Source organism: Schistocerca piceifrons, chromosome 9 (assembly GCF_021461385.2).
Source record: "Schistocerca piceifrons isolate TAMUIC-IGC-003096 chromosome 9, iqSchPice1.1, whole genome shotgun sequence".
NCBI lineage: Eukaryota > Metazoa > Arthropoda > Insecta > Orthoptera > Acrididae > Schistocerca > Schistocerca piceifrons.
The window spans coordinates 49,666,625-49,692,461 of record NC_060146.1 but is presented as its reverse complement, the minus strand read 5'-3'; the positions used below and the strand labels follow the sequence as shown (position 1 = coordinate 49,692,461).

Below are 25,837 nucleotides of genomic sequence, written 5' to 3'. Positions count from 1 at the left end.
TACTTCAACCTATCAACGACCGGTTTCTGCACACGGTTTCTCCCTCAATTTTAAAAGAGACATAACATATTCAGATCTGCTCCTCTGCAGGTACTACACCAACGATAAGTGTAACGCAAGATGAGGAAATAATAAATAGGATGTAAACTGCAAAATTCTCAGGTCTCCACACTGATGAAAATTTAAACTGGAAAAAGCACATTTTGGAACTCTTAGTTCCAACACGTTTGCACTTAGAATCATCGCAAATTTTATGGAAATACAAATCAATAAGTTGGCATATTTTACAAACTTAATTCAATAATGTCACATTGAATAATTTCCTGGTGTATCTCATGCTTAAGAAAGAAACTCTTCATTGCTTAAAAACGTGCTGTAAGAGTAATAAACAGTGCACAGAGACGGTCATATTGTAGACATATTTTCAAAGAACTGGGCATTCTGGTTACTACTTCACAGTACGTTTATTCCCTCATGAATCTTGTTGTAAATAATCCACTGCAGTTCAAATGGAACAATGATGTATATAATTGCAGAACCGAGAAAGAAAATGACATTCATTACTCCACATTAAGAGTGTCTTTAGCACAAAAGGGACGTAAGTGCTGCAACAAGAATTTTTGATAACTTACTGGGAGATATAAAATATCAGACAGATAGCAAACTTAAAATTTGGAAACAAACGAAAGAAGCTTCTCCTTGCCAAATCTTTAATTCTATACAAGAATTTCTATTTCTGTAATGTGTAAATGGTGGTGGGGAGAAATCTCTAACTCATACCTATAGATATTTTTAAAAAAGAAAAAACTGTTTTATATATTTTCAGCATTTAGCAGTATTTAAAAATTAAGTTGTGATGTGTATTTAAAATGACTCGTTCCGCAATATTACTATTTGTCGTGCAAATGATCCACGGAACATGAAACTAACAAACTAACAAATTCTTTCCAACTCACTGTCAGCTCCGTTCAACTGTTCTTCCAATGCCGCCTGTGACAGAACTTCAACGTCATCGGCAAACCTAAAAAGATTTCGGTTCTTCTCCACGCACTTTAATCCCCTTTCCAGATTTCTCCTTGGTTTCCTTTACTGCTTGTTAACTGTGTAGATTCAATAACGTCAGGGAAACGTTACAACTCTATCGCACTCCCTTCTGATTTATGACTTTCCTATCACGTCCTTCGACTCTTAACTGCAGTCTGGGTTCCATACATGTCTGACCTAGACAGCGGAAATTTCGCCAGCGCTCTCGGCATGTCCCTCATTTCGAAATCCAGTGCTACATCTAAATTCACACTGTGGAAAACTCAGTGAGGTGCATGGTAGAGGATACGTTTCGCTGATTTTCATTAAGTATGGTGCACATAAAGAATGCCTCTGAGCGCGCTGTAATTGAGACTAATTACAGCTCCTCGTTCTTAAGAAAGTGACATGTTGGAGTCTGAGCTAAATTCTGGTGTTCTAACAATGTTGTAAGTAGTCTTTGAAAGTATCTAATGAAGACTGTTTAATGATGAGAGGTTGCGGAATGTATCTAATAAAATGAAAATGATTTGGTAATTTCTAATTAAAAGAACTTTGAGCATTGACAATATTAAATGAAACTAACCTTGTCGTGGAAACGCTCACTCGCTGTGACTATACATTTCGTGTCAACATCTAGTTTATTTCACTGCGCAACAAATGGGTTCTGTAATTCGGCTCTGACATCATCTTACCTGCAACGGGCGCCGTAGCGTTGATGCCAATGACAATGCTGTTGCGACGTAATAAGCTGAAAGCGAAAAGCACTGCACTTCGCGCTACAATTTACCACGTATCAACAAAGACAACACCGTACCCACTCTTCGTTCTGTCGATTTGCTAACAATGCTCTTAGTACTCACTGCATTCAGAATGGGTTCAAAATGTATGTCATTTAAGAAAAGTGAGAGGATCATTATAAATTAAAAACAGAATGAGATCAGGACTTATTTAACTTTCTCAAAATTTCATTTCTAGCATTTAAACTCCGTTTAATAAAATTAGTCATGCTTTTAAACTCTATCACAGACAAGTATTGTTGTATAAAATTGCTATCATTTTTACTTTTAAGTTATTAAAATCTACTAACAGAGGTTGATGGAACTTGCTAACATCTTGGACATATAATTGATAAATCGTCTCCATTAGCTAACACTCGATATCACTGAACAGTCAAAATTAACAAACTATTGTAATCACTAAATGTTTGCAAAGCAATGCGACGAATATCTTTTGCTTGCTGAGTCGTTTCTGCATGAAAATCAAATTCCGAAAATCATTCCTCCAATAATATTCAATTCTTAGCTATTCTCAAATTCTCAAAATGTCTCATCGTCAAAACGGAACCACTTGCTCTGCCCCTGAGCTCCTCACCTAAGCCAATCCATCGCCTACACATCTCGTCCAAGACTCGACTATCACTCGCTCTCTCCTCTACTGCTGTTCTGCCGACCGCACCCTATTTTACTAAACAGTGCCTCTTTTACTGTGGAAAATTATATCTTAAGAAACGGATATAAACAAACTAAGTCCAAACAGGCGTTAATGGTACAGCGGTACCGACCAGCCGCCATGTCATCCTCAGCCCTTAGGTGTCACCAGATGCAGTAAGGGACAGGCATGTGCTCAACACACCGCAGTTTTCGCGAGCGATGCCGCTACTTCTCGATCAAATAGCTCCTCAATTGGACTAACAAGGACTAAGTGCGCCCTGCTTGCCAACAGTAATCGGCAGACCTGGACGGCGATCCATCTAAGCGCTAGGCAACGCCGGCAGTGCTTCCTTCGGTGATGCGATGGGAACCGGTGTTACCATTGCGGCAAGGCCGTTGGCATACAAGAGATGGATACATTACAGTAAGTCGATGTAATAAAAATAGAGTTGAAAAATTATTTTTATAAATCAAATTTCTTGATGATATAAGTGGCACACATTGTGTTTGTCTAAGATTCTTCCATGCTTGAAGTCAAAGTGATCTATAAAATGTTTCTACATCATGGAAAGTAGGTGGTTGTCTGCCTACATGAATCTTTCATCTTTCGCGAAGTGAGTGACCTCTACCTTCATGCTTCTGTCAGTTCTCTTTCTTAAACATTTCAGTGACGCTCTTTGGTGAGTCAAACAAACCTCTGACTTTGTAAGACCTGACGTCGTTGGGTGAAATTGATAAAGTTATCTGTATTAGTTGTTAAGATTCTAAGAGCCTTGATTACAATAAATAAAATTACGATTTATTGTTTACCGATTTCAGTTGGCTAAGTGCCATCCTCAGATCACTCTTATTAAAGAATCAGTCCCTCTATACAATGCTGGCCATAGTTCCATCGTTACAAAAAAATGGTTCAAATGGCTCTGAGCACTAAGCGTCTTAACTTCTGAGGTCATTAGCCGCCTAAACCTTAGAACTAATTAAACCTAACTAACCTAAGGACATCACACACATCCATGCCCGAGGCAGGATTCTAACGGTCGCTCGGCTCCAGACTGTAGCGCCTAGAACCGCACGGCCACTCCGGCCGGCAATCGTTACAAATGAGACGACCAGACCTGTTCGTCATCATCGATTTCGTACAAATTCATGCCATATGCAGTGCTTGGCCAGAAATGAAATTGACAGTAGAGGAACATTTATGGTAAGGTGGTATTCAGGCAGCGGTTGGCCCACAGGAAACGGTTCAGATCGGTAATCCGAGGGTCTTGGGGTCGAGTCCCAGCGCGGAAATTTCGATTCCTTTATTTTCAGTCGATACGTTACACTGCAAATAAACCGAAATAATACTCAATATATTGTGTTTATTGACATTTCCATGTTGTTGTTGTTGTGGTCTTCAGTCCTGAGACTGGTTTGATGCAGCTCTCCATGCTACTCTATCCAGTGCAAGCTTCTTCATCTCCCAGTACCTACTGCAGCCTACATCCTTCTGAATCTGCTTAGTGTATTCATCTCTTGGTCTCCCTCTACGACTTTTACCCTCCACGCTGCCCTCCAATACTAAATTGGTTATCCCTTGATGTCTCAGAACATGTCCTACCAACCGATCCCTTCTTCTAGTCAAGTTGTGCCACAAGTTCCTCTTCTCCCCAATTCTACTCAATACCTGCTCATTAGTTATGTGATTTACCCATCTAATTTTCAGCATTCTTCTGTAGCACCACATTTCGACAGCTTCTATTCTCTTCTTGTCTAAGCTATTTATCGTCCACGTTTCACCGCCATACATGGCTACACTCCATACAAATACTTTCAGAAGCGACTTACTGACATTTAAATCTATACTCGATGTTAACAAATTTTTCTTCTTCAGAAACGCTTTCCTTCCCATTTCCAGTCTACATTTTATACCCTCTCTACTTCGACCATCATCAGTTAATTTGCTCCACAAATAGCAAACTCCTTTACTATTTTAAGTGTCTCATTTCCTAATATAATTCCCTCAGCATCACCCGACTTAATTCAACTACATTCCATTATCCTCGTTTTGCTTTTGTTGATGTTCATTTTACCCTCCTTTCAAGACACTGTCCATTCCGTTCAACTGCTCTTCCAAGTCCTTTGCTGTCTCTGACAGAATTACAATGTCATCGGCGAACCTCAAAGATTTTATTTCTTTTCCATGGATTTTAATACCTACTCCGAACTTTTCTTTTGTTTCCTTTATTGCTTGCTCAATATACAGATTGAATAACATTGGGGATAGGCCACAACCCTGTCTCACTCCCTTCCCAACCACTGCTTCCCTTTCATACCCCTCGACTCTTATAACTGCCATCTGGTTTCTGTACAAATTGTAAATAGCCGCCGGCCGCGGTGGCGGTGCGGTTCTCGGCGCTGCTGTCCGGAACCGCAGGACTGCTACGGTCGCAGGTTCGAATCCTGCCTCGGGCATGGATGTGCGTGATGTTCTTAGGTTAGTTAGGTTTAAGTAGTTCTAAGTTCTAGGGGACTGATGACCTAAGATGTTAAGTCCCATAGTGCTCAGAGCCATTTGAACCATTTGTAAATAGCTTTTCGCTCTCTGTATTTTGCCCCTGCCACCTGCAGAATTTGAAAGAGATTATTCCAATCAACATTGTCAAAATCTTTCTCTAAGTCTACAAATGCTAGAAACGTAGGTTTGCCTTTTCTTAATCTAGCTTCTAAAATAAGTCGTAGGGTCAGTATTGCCTCACGTGTTCCCATATTTCTACGGAATCCAAACTAATTTTCCCTGAGGCCGCCATCTACCTGTTTTCTCATTCGTCTGTAAAGAATTCGCGTTAGTATTTTGCAGCCGTGACTTATTAAACTGATAGTTCGGTAATTTTCACATCTGTCAACACCTGTTTTCTTTGGGATTGGAATTATTATATTCTTTTTGAAATCTGAGGGTATTTCGCCTGTCTCACACATTTTGCTCACCATATGGTAGAGTTTTGTCAGGATTGGCTCCCCCAAGGCTGTCAGTAGTTGTAATTGAATGTTGTCTACTCCCGGGGCCTTGTTTCGACTCAGGTCTTTCAGTGCTCTGTCAAACTCTTCACGCAATATCATATCTCCCATTTCATCTTCATCCACATCCTCTTCCATTTCCATAATGTTGTCCTCAAGTACATCGCCCTTGTATAGACCCTCTACATACCACCTTTCTGCTTTCCCTTCTTTGCTTAGAACTGGGTTTCCATCAAAGCTCTTGATATTCATGCAAGTGGTTCTCCTTTCTCCAAAGGTCTCTTTAATTTTCCTGTAGGCAATATCTATCTTACCCCTAGTGAAATAAGCGTCTACATCCTTACATTTGTGCTCTAGCCATCCCTGCTTAGCCATTTTGCACTTCCTGTCGATATCATTTTTGAGACGTTTGTATTCCTTTTTGCCTGCTTCATTTACTGCATTATTATATTTTCTCCTTTCATCAGTAAAATTCAATATTCCTTCTGTTACCCAAGGATTTCTACTAGCCCTCGTCTTTTTACCTACTTGGTCCTCTGCTGCCTTCACTATTTCATCCTTAAAAGCTACCCATTCTTCTTCTACTGTATTTCTTTCCCCCATTCTTGTCAATTGTTCCCTTATGCTCTCCCTGAAACTCATTTTCATAAATGACATGAATAGGAAAAGCAAAGGAAAATTTGAATGTGCAAATAAATTTCAGGAACGCTTTTCAAGGCGTGCACGAGAACTTCGTGTATAAAATTAGATGCTTTTTGATTTTGCAGTTTATGATTTAGACATGCTGGGATGATATCCATCGTAAAGACAGGGGAGCATTAATGTTATCAGAATCTTGCACACGTTATCAACGCCGCATTGTCGCAATTACATGGTTGTTTTAAAGTGTCTATAGTGGAACAAACTTTATTTACGTTCATAAAAGGTTCTCTCTCATAGCCGAGTTAGGCATCATTTCGCCAAATATTGGCGAGGATCGTTGACGATGTACAGTGCAATGTGTTCACGCTATGTGATTAATTTTCAAGCTTTTTGGTCAAGTTCTTTGCCTGACGATGAAAACAGACGTTGCAGGGTTGCACTAGCGTTGTGCATTTGGGGTAGGGATACCATCCACCCTGATATATCGGACTTTCTTGTCGCGAAATCTCGGCAAGACCCAATTTTGTTCCGATTTTGAAAAATACTGTTACGACCTTGGCTTAAGTACTGAAGGACCGCCATCTGTTAGCCCTACATGTAAGTGAAGCCTCAGTTTGTTTTATTTATATCAACAAGTCAACAATCTTACAGTGCCAGATTAACGACAAGCTGACTTTCATGGAGTTTTATTAATACCTAAAAGTGAAAAAACGCTTCCTGAAAAAGGTGAAATCTTCCGAAAAATAGGGTGTACCAACTATTTCTGCAGCTACAAATTCCATGTAATTGTGCTCCAATAAAAAGTAATTATATTAAATAAATTTTTTACTTCATTTCTACACCCCCACCTCAAAATGTCCCGACGAGGTCCCAGCTAGATATGGCAACCCGAATTTGGGGGCACCGCTTTTATTCTGCACGATAGCACTCCTTCTGAATCTTGAAAAATCTTATCCTATAAGTGTGATTTTGTTTGTCCTTGCAACGAGTTAATTAAGACAATAAATTTCTTCTCGTGCGAGTAGGGCTTCACCATTGTAAACTTCTTTTTCTGTAAGTCTATTGTACGTTTCCCAGATTTTAATGAGATAATGACGATATTCTTAAATTTTGCCTGGTACTCATACTTTGGCTTTTTGAATCCTAGTATCAAAATTTTCCTTTGTCAAGATAGGACGCACAAGCCGTTACCTTTGAGATTTGACAGCCCCCAAGCGGTTGCCTGAACCTACAACTATCCCACCAGACACTATACTACACGCAGATAGCCTTAATTCTAAAAATACATCTACAGAGTTTCTTTCAGTCAATACTCATGTAAACTGTTTAACACCCGTACTAATTACGTCGGCCTGTCGTTATCAACAGACCATAAATACTAAGCCTACTGCTGCATCGCGTCATGCTATGAGTCAAAAGTTCCATGAGTCAGTCTTCGAGTGGGTACCTCACACAAATATTGACTCATAGCATGATCCGGTGCGGCCACCGGCCAAGAAGTATTTGTAGGCTCTTGATAATGACTAAGGCGAATCGTGCTTCGCTAGCTGTCCGTAGAGCGCTTAGCGGCGAAAGGCACACAGTTTGTAATCTGTCACGAAGTTTCAATGACTACTCTGTTGAAATCGATATTGCCATCCAACATTTTACGCCAGCTTTGGCTAAAATAAAAACATATAATCAGAAATATTTCACTGAAATGATGCTCTCTGCCGGCAACGTGGCAAATATGGACAAATTCGGTAATGCACTTCTGCAGCCCGCAATTTAACTTAAGAACCAAAGAAACTTGTACACCTGCCTAATATCGTGTAGGGTCCCCGCGAGCACACAGATGTGCCGCAACACGGCGTGGTGTGGATTGATGTGGTGCTGGAGGGAATTGACTCCATGAATCCTGCAGGGCTGTCCATAAACCCGTAAGAGTACCAGGAGGTGGAGATCTCTTCTGAACAGCATGTTGCAAGGCATCCCAGATATACTCAGTGTCCATGTCTGGCGAGTTTGGTGGCCAGCGGAAGTGCTTAAACTCAGAAGAGTGTTCCTGGAACCACCTCACTACGTGTGGGATGCCGTATTGTCCTCCTGGAATTGCCCATGTCCGTCGGAATGCACAATAGACATGAATGGATGCAGGTGATCAGACAGGATGCTTACGTAAGTGTCAGAGTCGTATCTAGACGTACCAGGGATCCCATACCACTCCAACTGCACGTACCCCACACCATTACAGAGCCTCCACCAGCTTGAGCAGTCCCCTGCTGACGTGCAGCGTCCATGGATTCATGAGGTTGTCTTCATACCCGTACACGTCCATACGCTCTATACAAATTGAAACTAGACTCGTCCGACCAGGCAACATGTTTCCAGTCATCAACAGTCCAGTGTCGGTGTTGACGCGCCCAGGCGAGGCGTAAAGCTTCGTGTCGAGCAGTCAACAAGGGTACACGAGTGGGTCTTCGACTCCGAAAGCCCATGTCGATGATGTTTCGTTCAATGGTTCGCACGTTGGCACTTGTTGATGGCCCAGCATTGAAATCTGCAGCAATTTGCGCAAGGGTTGCACTTTTGTCGCGTTGAACGATTCTCGTCAGTCGCCGTTGATCCCGTTCTTGCAAGATATTTCTCCAGCCTGAGTGATCTTAGTGGTATTTGAGGTTTCACCGGATTCCTGATATTCGCGGTACACTCGTCAAATGGTCGTAAGGGAAAATCCGCACTTCATCGCTACCTCGGAGATGCTCTGTCCCATCGCTCGTGCGGCGAGTGTAACACCACGTTCAGACTCACTTCTTGGTAACCTGCCATTGTAGCAGCAGTAACCGATCTAACAACTGCACCATACACTTGCGTTGCCGACCGCAGCGCCGTATTCTGCTTGTTAACATATTTCTTTATTTGAACACGAATTCCTATACAAGTATCTTTGGCGCTTCAGTGTAGAAGACGAGACTTTTAGTCACCTTAAGAATTAAGCGAATGTGTATGCATGAAGTAGTTACTGAAGCGTAGGTATAGTAAAGCTTGTAACAGCTGAACAACCCCAACAAACACCGGTACAGATAACTTGAGTTAGCTAATACCATCGCATGTCCAACATTCACGTGACGAGGCTTCTGTTAAGATTGTTCCAGTCATTCTCTGAGCGCTTCTTTTCTTTTTTTATAACCAGCAGTCTTCTGATTGGTTCTATGCAAGCTATCACGAATTGCTCTCTTGGAGTAACATTTGCACCATAGAGCCTCATTTATTTGGAGCATGTATTCCAATTTCTTCCCCACCGTATGGTTTTTACCCTGTATATCTGCCTCTAGCAGCGTGATCGTTTATCCCTCATGTCTTGACACGTCCTGTCATCATTCCTTACTTCTTATCTATGTTTTCCATATGTTTTCTTACTCTTCGATTACGTGGAGAACATCGTCACACCTTACCTTATTAGTCAACCTAATTTTTAACTTTCACCTATAGCACCACGTATAAAATGCTTCTGTTTCGGTTTTCTTACAGTCCGTATTTAATTATTACAAAATGCTGTGTTCTAAACGGACATTCTCAGAAATTTCAATTTAAGACTTATGTTTGATTCAAATAGACTACTCTTCGTCAGGAATGCCCTATTGGCTAGTGATAGTCTATTTCCATGTACTTCTTCCTTTATCTGTCGTCAGTTATTTTGCTCCCAATGTACCAAACCTCTCTTTCTTTTACTTCGTGGTCCCTAATTGTTATACTGAGTTTATCGCTAATCTCATTTCTGCTACTCCTCATTACTTTCGTCTTTCTTCGGTTTACTCTCAATTGATATTCTGCACTCATTAGACTGTCCATTCCATTCAACATGTCCCGTAATTCCTCGTCACCTGCACCGAGAACAGCAAAATCACCGTTGATATCTTTTTACCCTGAATATTAATTCCGCTCTTGACCTTTCTTTTATTTCCGTCATTGCTTCTTCGATGTATAGATTGAATAGTGGGGGGTGACAGAATACGTCCGTGTCTTACACTCTTCTTAATGCGAACACTTATTTAGTCGTTGCTCTTGGAATTTTGTTCCCTCTCGATTCCTGCACATGATGTATATTACCCGTCTTTCCCTATAGCTTACTCCTATTTTTCTCAGAATTTCGAACATCTTGCAACATTTTACTTTGCCGAACGCTTTTCCCAGTTCGACAGATCCTACGAACGTGTCCTTTTCTTAAGTCTTGCATCCATCACTAACTGCGGCGTCATTACTGCCTTCTTGGTGCTTTTTTTTGTGGACTGGCAAGACAGCCAATCCACTAGGACGGGAGGCCGAAGGGCACGCGTTGAAGCTCACGCAGGCTGGCGTGAGGTCTGGAACAGGTAAAGGAAGTTATAGTAGCAAAGAACGTACGTAGCTTCTGGAATACTTAACTTTAATCCATAATTGGTGAACATCGGTCTGACGGTACAGGCATCATAAGATAAATAGCAAATGATAATGGCGCCTTGCTAGGTCGTAGCAAATGACGTAGCTGAAGGCTATGCTAACTATCGTCTCGGCAAATGAGAGCGTAATTTGTCAGTGAACCATCGCTAGCAAAGTCGGCTGTACAACTGGGGCGAGTGCTAGGAAGTCTCTCTAGACCTGACGTGTGGTGGCACTCGGTCTGATAGTGGCGACACGCGGGTCCGACGTATACTAACGGACCGCGGCCGATTTAAAGGCTACCCCCTAGCAAGTGTGGTGTCTGACGGTGACACCACACTTTTACCTTTCCTATAACCAAAGTGATCGTCATCGAACAAGCCTTCAGTTTTCTTTTCTATTCTGTTGAATATGTTTGTAGTGAGCAGCTTGGTCGCGTGATCCGATGACCTGATTGCACAATAGTTATCTACCACAGCTGTCTTTGCGATTGTGCGGAAGGTATTTTTTCACAAATCTAATGGTATAGATTCTACACACAAAGTTGCATAACAGCTTGCTAACCATTTACCTCATTGATTTTATAAACTATGAAGGAATGTTATAAGTCCCTGTTGATTTATTTGATCGCAAATCTTCCAAAACGCTACAAAGCTAGATCTCTAATATTGGATTCCCTATATCTTTCATATCATTTGTTTTCCGATCTTTGCAGAACACATTTTGCCTTAGCTTCCCTGCGCTTCCTGGCGTGAAAGAAACTGGTTCAGAAAATGTTCAAATGTGTGTGAATTCCTATGGGACCAAACCACTGAGGTCATCGGTCCCCTAAGCTTAGACACTACTTAATCTAACTTAAAGTAACTTACGCTAAGTACAACACACACACCCGTGACCGAGGGAGGACTCGAACCACCGACGGCGTGCAGCCGTGCGAACCGTGGCAAGACGCCCTAGACCGCGGGGCCGCCCCGCACGACAAAGAAAGTGGTGTAGGCATGCGTGTTCAAATACAGAGATATGTCAACTGGCATAATACGGCGCTGCAGTCGGCAACGCCTATATAAGACAACAAGTGTCTGACGCAGTTGTTACATCGGTTACTGCTGCTACAATGGGAGGTTATCAAGATTTAAGTGAGTTTGAACGTGGTGTTGCAGTCGGCGCTCGAGCGATGGGACACAGCATCTTTGTGGTAGCGATTCAGTGGGGACTTTCCCGTACGACCATTTGACGAGTGTCCTGTGAATATCAGGAATCAGGTAAAACATCAAATCTCCGACATCGCTGCGGCCGGAAAAAGATCCTGCAAGAAGGGAGCAACGACGCCTGAAGAGAATCGTTCAACGCGATAGAAGTGCAACCCTTACGCAAATTGCTGCACATTTCAATGCTGGGCCATCAACAAGTGTCAGTGAGCGAACTATTCAACGAAACATCATCGGCATGGGCTTTCGGAGCCGAAAGCCCACTTGAGTACCCTTGATGACTGCACGACACAAAGCTTTACGCTTCGGCTGGGCCCGTCAACACCGACATTGGACTATTGATGACTGGAAACATGTGCCCCGGTAGGCCGAGTCTCGCTTCAAACTCTATCGAGCTGATGGACGTGTACGAGTATGGAGATAACCTCATGAATCCACGGACCCTGCATGTCAGTAGGGGACTGTTAAAGCTGGTGGAGGCTCTGTAATGGTGTGGGGCGTGTGTAGTTGGAGTGATATGGAACCCCTGATATGTCTGGTTAGACTCTGACAGGTGATACGTACTTAAGCATCCTGTCTGATCACCTGCATCCATTCATGTCCATTGTGCAATCCGACAGGCTTGTGCAATTCCAGCAGTACCAGGCAACACCCCACACGTCCGCAATTGTTACAGAGTGGCTCCAGGAACACTCTTCTGAGTTTAAACACTTCCGCTGGCCACCAAGTTTCCCAGACATGAAGAATATTGAGCATATCAGGGATGCCTTGCACCTCTTCGTGCTCTTACGGATTTGTGGACAATCCTGCAGGTATTGCGGTGTCAGTTCCTCCAGCACTATTGGCCGTGCCACGTCGTGTTGCGGCTTTTCTGCGTCCTCGCGGGGGCCCTACTCGATACTGGGCAGGAATACCAGTTTCTTTGGCTCTCCAGAGTATTTATTTCATTCCCAAGTGACTTATATGTCTGTATTCCGTAATTTACCTGAACAGTATTGTGTTGCCTTCTTTTATTTCAGTTGCAGAAATTGTTTGTTCTCTTACCCAAGGTTTAATCGAAATTAATAACTTCTAATCTTTGTTTGCCTCTCAAACTTCTGTGGTTGCACTTTTCAGCGATGTCCTTTGCTCAGCAACTTAACCGCCTACTATGATGATGTTTACCATCGCAGTATCTACAGCGTCAGATAATTACAAACGCACCTCACCATGCGACTTCTTTCGCATGGTATATCTTCCGGAGGAGTCTCTTAAACTTCAGCATGATTTAATTGTGATCGGAGTCCTTTCCTGCTCCTGAGTTCACCTTACAATCTAATATCTGGTTTCCGGATCTGTGTCTGATAGTGATGTTCTCCAGCTGTACTCTCCCCGTAGCTCCCGTCCTATTGCAGGTATACGTCTCCCTTTTCTGATTCTTAAACAGAGTACTCGCTATTACCATCTGTAATTTATTGCAGAACTCAGGTAGTCTTTCTCCTCATTTCTGTCTCATAGACCATATTCTCCTGTAACACTTTCTTCTATTCTTTCACCTACTTCCGCGTTAGATTATCATACTGAATCACCTGTCCACTCTCCTCATATACTTTATCTCTTGAAAGAGAAGGGTATTAGTGTTTAAAATCCTGTCGACATAGAGGCCATTAGAGACAGAGTACAAGTACAGGTTAGGGGAAGGATGGGGAAGAAAATCGGCTGTGCCCTCTCAAATGAATCAGCCAGACATTTGCCTAAACTGGCTTAGGGAATTCACGGAAAGCCTAAATCTGGTTGACTAAATGCGGGCTTGAACCGTTGTCCTACCGAACGCGAGTCTATTGTGCTTACCATTGCACTACCTCGCTCCATTTCTCTCTCTCTTCTTCACATCGGTATGTATAACGAAACTATCGTAGTCGGTGTTGGTTTTCTGTCGAATCTGATGAGAACAACAGTGTCAATGAACTGCTTGCGCTAAGTCACACTACTATCTTTCTGTTCATAATAAATCCTACTCCCGTTATACGATTTTCTGCAGCTGTTGATATTACGCTGTACTCGTCCGACAAGAAATGCTTGTCTTGTTTCCATTTAATTTTATTGTCACCCACTACATCTAGTTACATCCTTTGCATTCCTCTTTCCAGATTTTCTAACTTTCCTATGATGTTCAAACTTCTGACATTCCACTATCCGACTTCTGTCGGTTATTGTTTTTTTCTCATGTCTCCCTACTGGCAGTGCCCTCCCGGAGATCCGAACGTGGGAGAAATCTTTTTCCAGTGGAGAGATCATCTGACACTTTTACACTTACATACCAACTGTCCTGTGGATAAGCACTGCGTATCTTTACGTCAGTAGTTTCCATTGCCTTCTGCATCCCCATGGCGTTGGTTATTGCTAATTCTTCCACCTTTTGTGCGGAACTTTCGATCCAAACGGCAAGAGAGTATCCTGAAACTGTTTACGCTCCTCTGCACTCTTTGAAAACACCGCTGGAAGGCTGATGATAACTTCTTACGCCGCAAGTCTTCGGCCGCCGTTGTTGATTTCTACTCAGACTTTCCCTAACACTGAAAGTCTTGATGACTTGTCAAAGGCGCTTCCCGTAGACCTCAGGCCTGTATTGCACTGTATCACTAAATGTTATACGTTAAGTGGCTGTTATTGCGCTGTATCAGTAAATCTTGTAACTTAAAGTCTCCCACAGCATTTTTCCATCTGTACGCGAAGGTTAATTTCAGGAACTACTCTAAGGAATTTGATTTGGTTTTCACTAACAAATAGACTGATTCACGGGGAAAGTTTATGTGTATAATTTATGAAAATTTCTGGAAAATTGACTGAACTATTATGTTTGTATATTAAGTCGATCGTCCTAACACGTATCCTGAAGTACTATGCTGAAATCGTTTAATGTTACTGTAATTTGGAGTTAATTGAAGTGGCAGGAGCGGGAAATTGTAAGGTGCTGGGTTGAAATTATTTTACACATTTTGCTTAAAATAATTTATTAGACAGAAATTCATACTTTTAACTTTCACAGAATGGATAAAACATGCTATTTAATTCATAATACAATTTATGATGACATTATGTTACAACAGTTTAAGAGTCGGACGGTGATTCACATGAAACCAATCTGTAATCACAAATTTTACACACTGACTATGGCTCTGGAAAAACTGCGGCGGGGCGCGGTTCGCGGATCTCGTTTAGCGATTTATTTAATGTCCACCTACCTCAGTATAGTGTCCATTCACCACCCGTTGCTCTGCATTTGTAGTACTATGTGGACGAAGAGAAAAGCAGCGTTGAAGGAAACCAGCGTCCATACTTTCGATTACAAAGCCGCGTAACTAGAGAAACAAGATAAGCCTGTAAATGTCTATTAATAACGGGCAAGTGGGTGCTTCCTCCATTCATTGAAGAATGTTTGTTTGTAGATACTGATGTTTTATTACCGTCCTTTCCATTTATTGTGTCACCAAGCCCACATTTACGTTGGTAGTACTAGTTCGTGCAGCTTATGTCACAGAATAAATGTGCCAAGTCCAACCCGAAATATTACGAGATTCACACAGGCAACACACTGTTACAAAACGAGTTCACATTCGGTCCTTTTCAGTGGATTATTCGGAAGAAGATGCTCGCCAAAATGTTCTATACATGCATACTTAACACGCCACGCAGATTATTCATAAAGGCCGATAGTTTCACAAGTGGTTTATTCGGCAACCAACATTCCAAAACCACTCAAAACTTCACCGAAGTGTCCGTAATTTCATCTGCTAGCACGGCAATATAAACCGAGCGCGATTTAACCGTCATTTCTTCATCTTACAGATAATTTTTGAGGACACATTTAACATGACCTTCTCGTCTGACAGCGAGTCCACGACTGACTGAATGCCGTCGCTCACAGATCTTATAACTCATTCAATTACGCGGGAAAGACTTTTCTCCCACTGGTTGATCAAAAAGATCATCCAATCAGATTAACCTTTCATAATCAATTTCGCGCGCAAACCGCTTTACTCCAATCAGCATTCGCAGATGCATCTACGTCATTTCATATTGCAAAATTTCACAAAATGTTTCACAAAACGAAAGGAAACGAAAATAAAAAGAAAACTATGGTTGAAATATAGTTTAGGACTAAGTATCCTCCTACTATCTTTCTGGCTGCCTTATTACAAAAGCAAATGCTTCTTGACATACGCCATCCACCAGTTAGGAGGATTCACCGTTTTCAGGACATCCTGGTTACGTAACACTTGCTAGTTACGGATCGTGGAATACATTATAAAATTGAAATTTGACGTATGCCCCCACATACACACTCACAGTCACTTTCATCTACTCCCACCCTAACACAAAATATAAATATCAGCTTTTACACGATTATTTTCCTTACGAAAGCAAAATTATTAAAAGTTTAGAATTAAAATTCTTTAAAAATAACTTGTGCGCACTGGGAGTGCTGTTAGTATTTTCAAATGACAAAGAAACTTATACGGTCGTGATTCCTATCTGAATTTACTTTACTAAGAGTCGGTTAAATACTTTTTTAATAGTTTTTTTATATTTTCAAAACTATTAAAGTTATCCGCATGAGTATTTTACACACTGTTCTTCTAAATTATAGAAGTTCCTATACCAAATTTGAAAACAAACAGATCATATTTATCATAGTTATTTAGTGTTGTATATATAGTTTCGCGTAGTCAGCGCGTACACAACTTTCCCAATAGAGCGCGCCCCGCTAAGCACAACAGCGCAGGCGCAGCGATCGTCCGTCTCCGCACTACGAGATGGCGCTGTCTTAGAGGCGGACCAAACTCTGCTTCCACCGATCCGCGTATTAATATGTAACGCAGACACTGAGATTGCTGCTAACGTAGAACCTTTTCTCCTCGCGGATCGCACTCGCGCAGTGATACATGAACGCGCGAGGTATTATAACGAGCGTACAGACCTCCGATTAGTCAGTCTGCATCAGTCTGCATTTGTCTGCACCAGTTGTACCTGTCTGCATTAGTCGGCATTAGTCTGCATTTGTCTGTACCAGTCTATAGTCAAGTTTCAGTCTGCGCCTAATAAGATTATCATATTCCTGTACATAGCCATGAAGAGAAATGTATAGACACTTTGTCAAGTATCAGAGATATGTGAGAATAAGATTAACGTACCAAGACCAAAGGAACTTCAGATTGTCAATTGTAAACAGCATCCAGAATCAAGTTAAGTAAGGTTTATGATTATTATTATTTTAATAAATGTGTGTGAAAATTAATGAAGTTCCGTTTAAAGTTGGTCACAGTCAATCTGCTACTCTAAGCGTGCAAGTGGCATTTCTATCGTCTGACCTAACGGCAGAAGATAAACACGCCACGATAAGACCACGAGACATATTGCTGACACTCGCCTACTTCGTTAGAGCGACAAGTCAAATAATCTGATGGTGTGTGTACCGAAGGTCTTACAGTACGCACACCACATTTAGTTTCTTAGGTGAGATGAATAAGTCATCGTAGTACGCTCCAGACGGAGCAGTTCTCACGGTCCGCACACTGTGATAGACGGCTTTATGACGCCAGCAGCCGACTACACAACGGCCGGGGCTGGAGGCTTCATTGCCAGCCTCCAAATCAGCTTGACCTAACGGAATAAAACTTACTGCAAAACTCTGCGGCCATGTAAATAGCTGCGGCATTACAGATGGTTCAAATGGCTCTGAGCACTATGGGACTTAACATCTATGGTCATCAGTCCCCTAGAACTTAGAACTACTTAAACCTAACTAACCTAAGGACATCACACAACACCCAGCCATCACGAGGCAGAGAAAATCCCTGACCCCGCCGGGAATCGAACCCGGGAACCCGGGCGTGGGAAGCGACAACGCTACCGCACGACCACGAGATGCGGGCGGCATTACAGAGTGAAGGTGTCAAAGCTCAAATGAGTTTCAAAGACTTTAGATAACAGGTATAAAAGACAGATCCACTGAGACGATACAAGTGATGGGCTACCTCCTAATATGGCGTCGGACCTCCTTTGGGACGGGGTAGTGCAGCATCTGGACGTGGCATAGACTTAACAAGTCAGTCCCCTGCAGGAATGTTGAACCATGATGCCTCTACAGCTGTCCATAATTGCGAATGTGTTGCTGGTGCAGGATTTTCTGCACGAACTGACTTGTCGATTATAATCATGAAAATGTTGGATGGAATTCGCATCGGACGATCTGGGAGGCCAGATCATCGACTCGAACTATCCAGAATCTTCTTCAAACCAGTCGTGAACAATGGTAGCCCGGTGACACTGCGCATTGTAATCCATAAAAACTGCATTGCTGTATACGAAAATTAAGTCCATGAATAACAGCATATGGTCTCCAAGTAGCAAAATACATGACCATTTGCCGTCAACTATCGGCTCATTCGGACCAGAGATCCCGATCCATTCCGTGCAAACACAGTCCCTAAGCTTACACACTACTTAACCTAAATTATACTAAGGACAAACACACACACCCATGCCCGAGAGAGGACTCGAACCTCCGTCGGCAGCTTTAAGTAGTTCTAAGTCTAGGGGACTGATGACCTCAGATGTTAAGTCCTGTGGTGTCACCACCAGACACCACACTTGCTAGGTAGTAGCCTTTAAATCGGCCGCGGTCCGTTAGTATACGTCGGACCCGTGTGTCTCCACTATCAGTGATTGCAGACCGAGCGCCGCCACACGGCAGGTCTAGAGAGACTTCCTAGCACTCGCCCCAGTTGTACAGCCGACTTTGCTAGCGATGGTTCACTGACAAATTACGCTCTCATTTGCCGAGACGATAGTTAGCATAGCCTTCAGCTACGTCATTTGCTAAGACCTAGCAAGGCGCCATTACCAGTTACTATTGATTCTGTAAAACATGTACCGTCAAGAGCGATGTTCACCAATTATGGATTAAAGTTAAGTATTCCAGCAGCTACGTACGTTTTTTGTTAGTCTCATTTCCTTGGCCTGTTCCAGACCTCACGCCAGCCTGCGTGAGCTAAAACGCGTGTCTTTCGGCTTCCTCTCATAGTAGGTTGGCTGTCTTGCCAATCCACAACAAGTCCCACAGTGCTTAGAGCCGTTTGAACCATTAACTGTCTGTAATTGGGCCACCTTTATATTGCACAGTTAACATGTTCTTCGAGTACCACTGGTAATTTATGTATGATACAAATATCCTTATGCATTGCGGTATTAATTTAAAAACCTTACTTAGTTGTATGAATTTGGCAAGAATTTTGGCTTATGATAGAATTGTTATTAAACAAAAATATTGGTTTGGGAATGATAAATGACGCACCAAGTCGGACCACCCATCTACGTGTTTTCCTTAAATTAATCCCGCCGGGACCAGCCGCACAGTCCACACAAGCTGTAACATTTCTTCTGTAACAGAAGCAGTGAAAGTGGATATTGCAGTTTTCAATTCATCGATGGCTTTTGGACCGTTTTTATAGACATTTGCTTTCGCTGCACCCCAGGAGAAAAAGTCAGGTGGTGTTAGGTCAGGCCGAAGTCCCTGTGAAATTATGCGTTCACCAAAAACATCACCAAGCAGTGATATTGAAACGCAAGCTGTATGCGCGGTTACACAATCTCGTTGAAAATAACCGTACAGTATTTCACATAACTCAAGTTCTCCTATGAATGCGTACAGAATATCACTGCAGTATCGTTGTGCGTTTATTGCTTCGTTGAAAAATATGGGGCCGACAATCTGACGTCTAGAAATTGCAATCAAAACTCCTATTTTCACAGAATGAAGTGATTCCTCATAAATACACAATGGATTTGCAGTACTCCACATACGATAATTTTAAGAGTCCATGTACCCGGATAAATGAAACCACGCCTCGTCAGTGAAAAGCGTTTCATTAAGAATATCCCTTTCATTTTGTTGAACGAAATTTTTGAACCATTGACGGTAATGCAGTCTCTTGCCATGATCAGTATTTTCCAGTTCTTGCACGACTGTCACTTTGTATGGGAAAAGTTCTAATTTTTTCTTACAGCTGTGTGGGCCGTCCCGACACTAGCATCGATTTCCTGGGCGAGTTTTCTTACTGCACTTCTCGGTGCATCTGTCACTGAACCCGTACTTCGAAATCTTTTAATCAAATCTGGCACAGTATCGCGATGTAGGAGTGTTGTCTCCGGGAAAACTGAATTAAACGTTTGACGAACTGAAACTGTGTATTTACCGCCAGCTTTGAACACTTGTTCGACTCAAAACACAGGTTCTTAAATGGTTAGCATTTTAAAAACAATGACGAAAGGGAAGCAAACGAACAAAGGAACTTAAACGTTCACGTCAACACGTAACGACACACACCAACGATACTACTGACGCTGACTGAGATAAAGGAAAAAGTGGAATGTTGGGAGAGTCCACTTGAAGGGAAGTAACCCGGGCAGGTGAACAATCGTACGGCACTGCGGAGAGACTTTTTGAACACCCTGTACAATGTTTCCACTTGGCCAAGCTAATATGAACTTACAGCTATAATGTAAATTGTTAAACCTTGTACATGACGTCAAGCCAAAATTGAAAACAGTGAAGAGATTTTTAAAAAACGCGAAAGTAATTACATAACATCAATTAGTGATGAACTTAAAATTTAAAACCTAAGCGCACATACACGAAAGAACATTAAGCACAGGCCTTTTCTAAATCGTATCTGCTTGTAAGACACGATTTACTGTATTAGAAGGCACTCAGTTCAATTAGACAATTCAATAAACAATAATGACAGCTTGGAATTAAACAATAACAAGTTTCTGTAACTGTCCCCACAATACAAACAGCTTCAGCATCGAATTACAGTTGACTAAGTCACAAAAGGATAACAAATTAGATAAACAGATTCCTTAACTTAAGAGCCTGGCTCCGATAGTAATAACACAGAGGTACAAGCCCTGTTGTCAAACGGCTGCTCAGTGCGTTTTCTTAAACGTCAGTCATCAATGTGGTCTTTACAATGCATTAAACAGAGCAGATTATTTGGATAGAAGTTTCTGAAACATGAATTTGCTGTCAGAAGCAATCCACATTCATAAAACACAAGACGCTAATCAAGGACCAAAGTAGTGGTATCTGTTACAAACAATAGCTGCTGATTTACAACTTAAAAAAAACACGATCCGTCTGACGTCACGACACTCTTCAAAACTTGACGGGAGAGTAAACACATTACTCGGATTTCAGGGCACAGGAACAGTGTAAGAAGCACAGTTATTCTCACCGGTTTCGGGAGAACGCGTAATTTAACTCTAAGGACCAATTAGAAATAATACCGTGGCCACTGGTTGCCGGAGTGAAGACATGGCAAGACTCCCGTAACAATCTGCCACAGTAAAATGGAAATTCCGTGTGACTCGGGCCTTCCGTCGGGCAGACCGTTCGCCTGGTTGAAGTCTTTCGAGTTGACGCCACTTCGGTGACTTACGTGTAGAGGGGGATGAGGGGATGAAATTTGGTTCGTTGTGTTTCGTCGTAGCAGATTTCACATGACATCCGTTCATGTCCGTTGTTGATCTTATCACTCAGTTTTTTTATTTTTATTTTTTATACCTTACGACTTACATTAGAAGAAAGATTAAGGAAAAGCAAACCTACGTTTCTAGCGTTTGTAAGAGAAAGCTTTTGACAATGTTGACTGGAACACTCTCTTACAAATTCTAAAGGTCGCAGGGGTAAAATACAGGGAGCGAAAGGCTATTTACAATTTGTACAGAAACCAGATGGCAGTTATAAGAGTCGAGGGGCATGAAAGAGAAGCAGTGGTTGGCAAGGGAGCGAGACAGGGTTGTAGCCTCTCCCTGATGCTATTCAATCTGTATACTGAGCAAGCAGTAAAGGAAACGAAAGAAAAATTCGGAGTAGGTATTAAAATTCATGGAGAAGAAATAAAAACTTTGAGGTTCGCCGATGACATTGTAATTCTGTCAGAGACAGCAAAGGACTTGGAAGAGCAGTTGAACGGAATGGACAGTGTCGGGGAGGATATAAGATGAACATCAACAAAAGCAAAACGAGGATAATGGAATGTAGTCGCATTAAGTCGGGTGATGCTCAGGGAATTAGATTAGGAAATGAGACACTTAAAGTAGTAAAGGAGTTTGCTATTTGGGGAGCAAAATAACTGTTGATGGTCGAAGTAGAGAAGTTATAAAATATAGACTGGCAATGGCAAGGAAAGCGTTTCTGAAGAAGAGAAATTTGTTAACATCGAGTGTAGATTTAAGTGTCAGGAAGTCGTTTCTGAAAGTATTTGTATGGAGTGTGGCCACGTATGGAAGTGAAACGTGGACGATAAATAGTTTGGACAAGAAGAGAATAGAAGCTTTCGAAATGTGGTGCTACAGAAGAATGCTGAAGATTAGATGGGTAGATCACATAACTAATGAGAAGCTATTGAATAGAATTGGGGAGGAGCTTGTGGCACAACTTGACAAGTAGAAGGGATCGGTTGGTAGGACATGTTCTGAGGCATCAAGGGATCACAAATTTAGTATTGGAGGGCAGCGTGGAGGGTAAAAATCGTAGAGGGAGACCAAGAGATGAATACACTAAGCAGATTCAGAAGGATGCAGGTTGCAGTAGGTACTGGGAGATGAAGAAGCTTACACAGGATAGAGTAGCATGGAGAGCTGCATCAAACCAGTCTCATATATATATCCAGCCAGCTCTCTGACCGAACACTTTGAGCTACCGTGCCGGCATTGCCGACTGCCACGTATGGTTTCTAATACGCACCCAGGTGTCGGTCGTAAACCACAGGAATGATAGTGTAACGTAGCACTTTAATTTCTGAATGTTGTTTTTGGAGCGCCACGCATATTTTGAGGGCGAGTAAATGCACCTTATATATACGTAGCGTGACGTAATCTTAATACGCAGGCAAAAAGTTTCTTATTACTAATGGATATGCTACGCTCTCTTTCAACACATTACTACGTAAAGTAACCTGCAACTAACACAGCGATAATATAGAGCATGAACTTTTCTCAGCAAATCAATCTAATGTTACACAGACAGAAAAAGTGGTACAAACACCTGCTTATTATTGAAATAACTGCAAAGAATTTCTCTAAATTTATCTCTCTTAGAGCTGAGTTAACTTTTAATCCCTAATATTTTAAACCAGAGGTAAAGCCTCACCTAAGTCTTGCGGTGTTAAATCTCTGAATAAATTTCGTAATCCAAAATATTAACTAATATTGAAAACTGATTGTGGAAAATTCATAAAAACACTTAGAATTATTTTCCTTTGCGAGTTAAGCTCGCAAACCGTGAAATATTCTTTAGTACACGTAACGGCGCACTCAGCGCCACCGAAACAGTCGAAGCCAGGTGGTCAATCGACAGCAATATTATTATTATCTTGAAATAAATTCGCGTGGAGGGAGGAGAAGTTTTGAAAGTAAACATCAGATATTTTCAATTAGCAGTATGTTGTAACTTTAGAGCTCATAGAGACAGCGAGCTACAGATACAGCGAACCACAGGCGAGAGAGAAAGAGAGGCGAAAAACAGAACAAACAGGGGCGAGCAGTATGACTCTTGCGCATATGTGTATTACACTTGAAGTTCCATCCTTTCATGGAATATATTGAAATATCGTATTCTTTATCTCTGCCATTAATGGAGAATATTTACAATAATTGTCACAAAGTAGTTTCAGACTCGACAAAATGACTCATAATATTACAGGCATTACAAAGTTGTTAATGCTTTCATGGCCACTTGTTGACAAACTGCCTACGTTCGTCTGATGATTTTACTGACTTTTCGCCAGCACGAATGACTGGCATTGTTAAAAGCTTCACCCTCCACTGCCGGTGGTGAAGTGAGGGGATGAAGCTTTGACAATGCCAGCCGCTCGGCCGGCCGCTGTGGCCAAGCGGTTCCAGGCGCTTCAGTCCGGAACCGCGCGACTGCTACGGTCGCATGTTCGAATCCTGTCTCTGGCATGGATGTGTGTGATGTCCTTAGGTTAGTTAGGTTTAACTAGTTCTAAGTTCTAGGGGACTGATGACCTCAGATGTTAAGTCGCATAGTGCTCAGAGCCATTTGAACCATTTTGAGCCAGCCGCTCGTGCTGGCGAAACGTCAGTAAAATCATGAGACGAACGTCGGTCGAGGAACCCGAGACAGAAGCCAATAGGCAGATTGTCATTACAGGCATTACTTTCTTAGTTTGCATTACATTTATATCAGTTGAATAAATGGTGTAATATTTTAGATAGACTTCCATGGGACGCCTCAAAGTCTCTGCGACACAGAATTATGGAGTACCGTGGAGCACCTTGACTTGCTATTCGTGAAGCTGACAGAGCCGTTGGAGACATACGTGCCTCTAGTCAGACCCAGAACAACGATCGAGATTAATTTAAGGAAAACACGTCGAAGGGTGGTCCGACTTGGTGCGTGATTCATCATTCCCAAACAAATATTTTTATTTAATAACAATTGTATCATAAGCCAACTATCAGTTACCAAAATTCTTGCCAAATTCATACAACTAAGTAAGTTTTTAAATTAATACCGCAATGCATAAGGATATTTGTATTACACATAAATTACCAATGGTACTCGAAGAACATGTTAACTGTGCAATATAATGGTGGCCCAATTACAGACAGTTAATGGTTCAAATGGCTCTAAGCACTATGGGACTTAACATCTGAGGTCATCAGTCCCCTAGACTTAGAACTACTTAAAGCTACCGGCGGAGGTTCGAGTCCTCCCTCCGGCATGGGTGTGTGTGTTTGTCCTTAGTATAATTTAGGTTAAGTAACGTGTAAGCTTAGGGACTGATGACCTTAGCAGTTAAGTCCCATAAGATTTTACACACATTTGAACATTTTGAACTTAAAGCTAACTAATCTAAGGACATCACACACATCCATGCCCGAGGCAAGATTCGAACCTGCGACCGTAGCAACAACGCGGTTCCGGAGTGAAGCGTCTGGAACCACTGGGCCACAGCGGCCGGCCAGAAAGTTAATCGATTAAATAAACTTGTGGTGGCACTTTGTCCGTGCGACTAGCATCACAACTGTGGGCTAGTCCCTCTACAGAACTTGATTGTAAGTTCAACAAATGTTAAACAAAAGACATTAAAATGCATAGATCCCCACTGAAACAGAAAGCTCCAGGTCTAGACCAAGGCAAGAAATTAGATACAAGTACATACAATGAAGCCCCCTAGAAACTGGTATAGGCATGCGTATTGAAATACAGAGATGTTAACAGGCCGAATACGGCACTGCGGTGGGCAGCGCCTGTATAAGACAACAAGTTCTTATATGGGTATGGTGTCTGTTCTTTTGGACATGTCCAAAGGGGAAAGAACAGACACCATATCCATATAAGTATATAGCTCTGGCGACACCGGCCATGACCTTCTGTGACTTGGTAAGAATGTCTTCCACGAGTAATGAGTGTGTTGGGTGGGAAACTACGAATATAGTGTGTGGACATACAAGGGGAGAATGTGGGTCTCGCAGGAGGCGTGCGCGAGATAGTCCCTGCAGTCGCGCTATCCTCTGTGCCCGCGGTGGCTCAGATGGATAGAGCGTCTGCCATGTAAGCAGGAGATCCCGGGTTCGAGTCCCGGTCAGGGCACACATTTTCACCTGTCCCCGTTGATATACATCAACGCCCGTTAACAACTGAAGGTATTAATATAATTATAATTAAGACAACAAGTGTCTGGCGCAGTTATTAGATCGGTTACTGCTGCTACAATGGCTTGTTATCAAGATTTAAGTGAGTTTGAACGTGGCGCTATAATCGGCGCACGAGCGATGGGACACAGCATCTCAGAGGTAGCGATGAAGTGGGGATTTTATCGTACGACCATTTCACTAGTGTATGTTGAATGTCAGGAATCCAGTAAAACATCAAATCTCCGACATCGCTGCGGCAAGAAAACGATCCTGCAAGAACGGAACCAACGACGACTGAATAGAGTCGTTTAATGTGACAAGTGTAAATTATCCGCAAATTGCTGCAGATTTCAGTGCTGGGCCATCAAAAATTGTCAGCATGCGAACCATTTAACGAAACATCATCGATACGAGCTTTCGGAGCTG

General features: G+C 42.1%; 1 protein-coding gene and 1 non-coding gene across 2 annotated transcripts in view; both read left to right on the top strand.

Moving 5' to 3' along the window:
- The window catches only part of LOC124716694, a 213,812-nt gene that overhangs the window by 5,633 nt on the left and 182,342 nt on the right, over positions 1-25,837 (top strand). The gene's annotated exons all lie outside the window — the stretch shown is intronic.
- On the top strand, positions 25,293-25,367 carry Trnat-ugu. Its single transcript has one exon. It is a non-coding gene; the product is annotated as a tRNA-Thr (tRNA).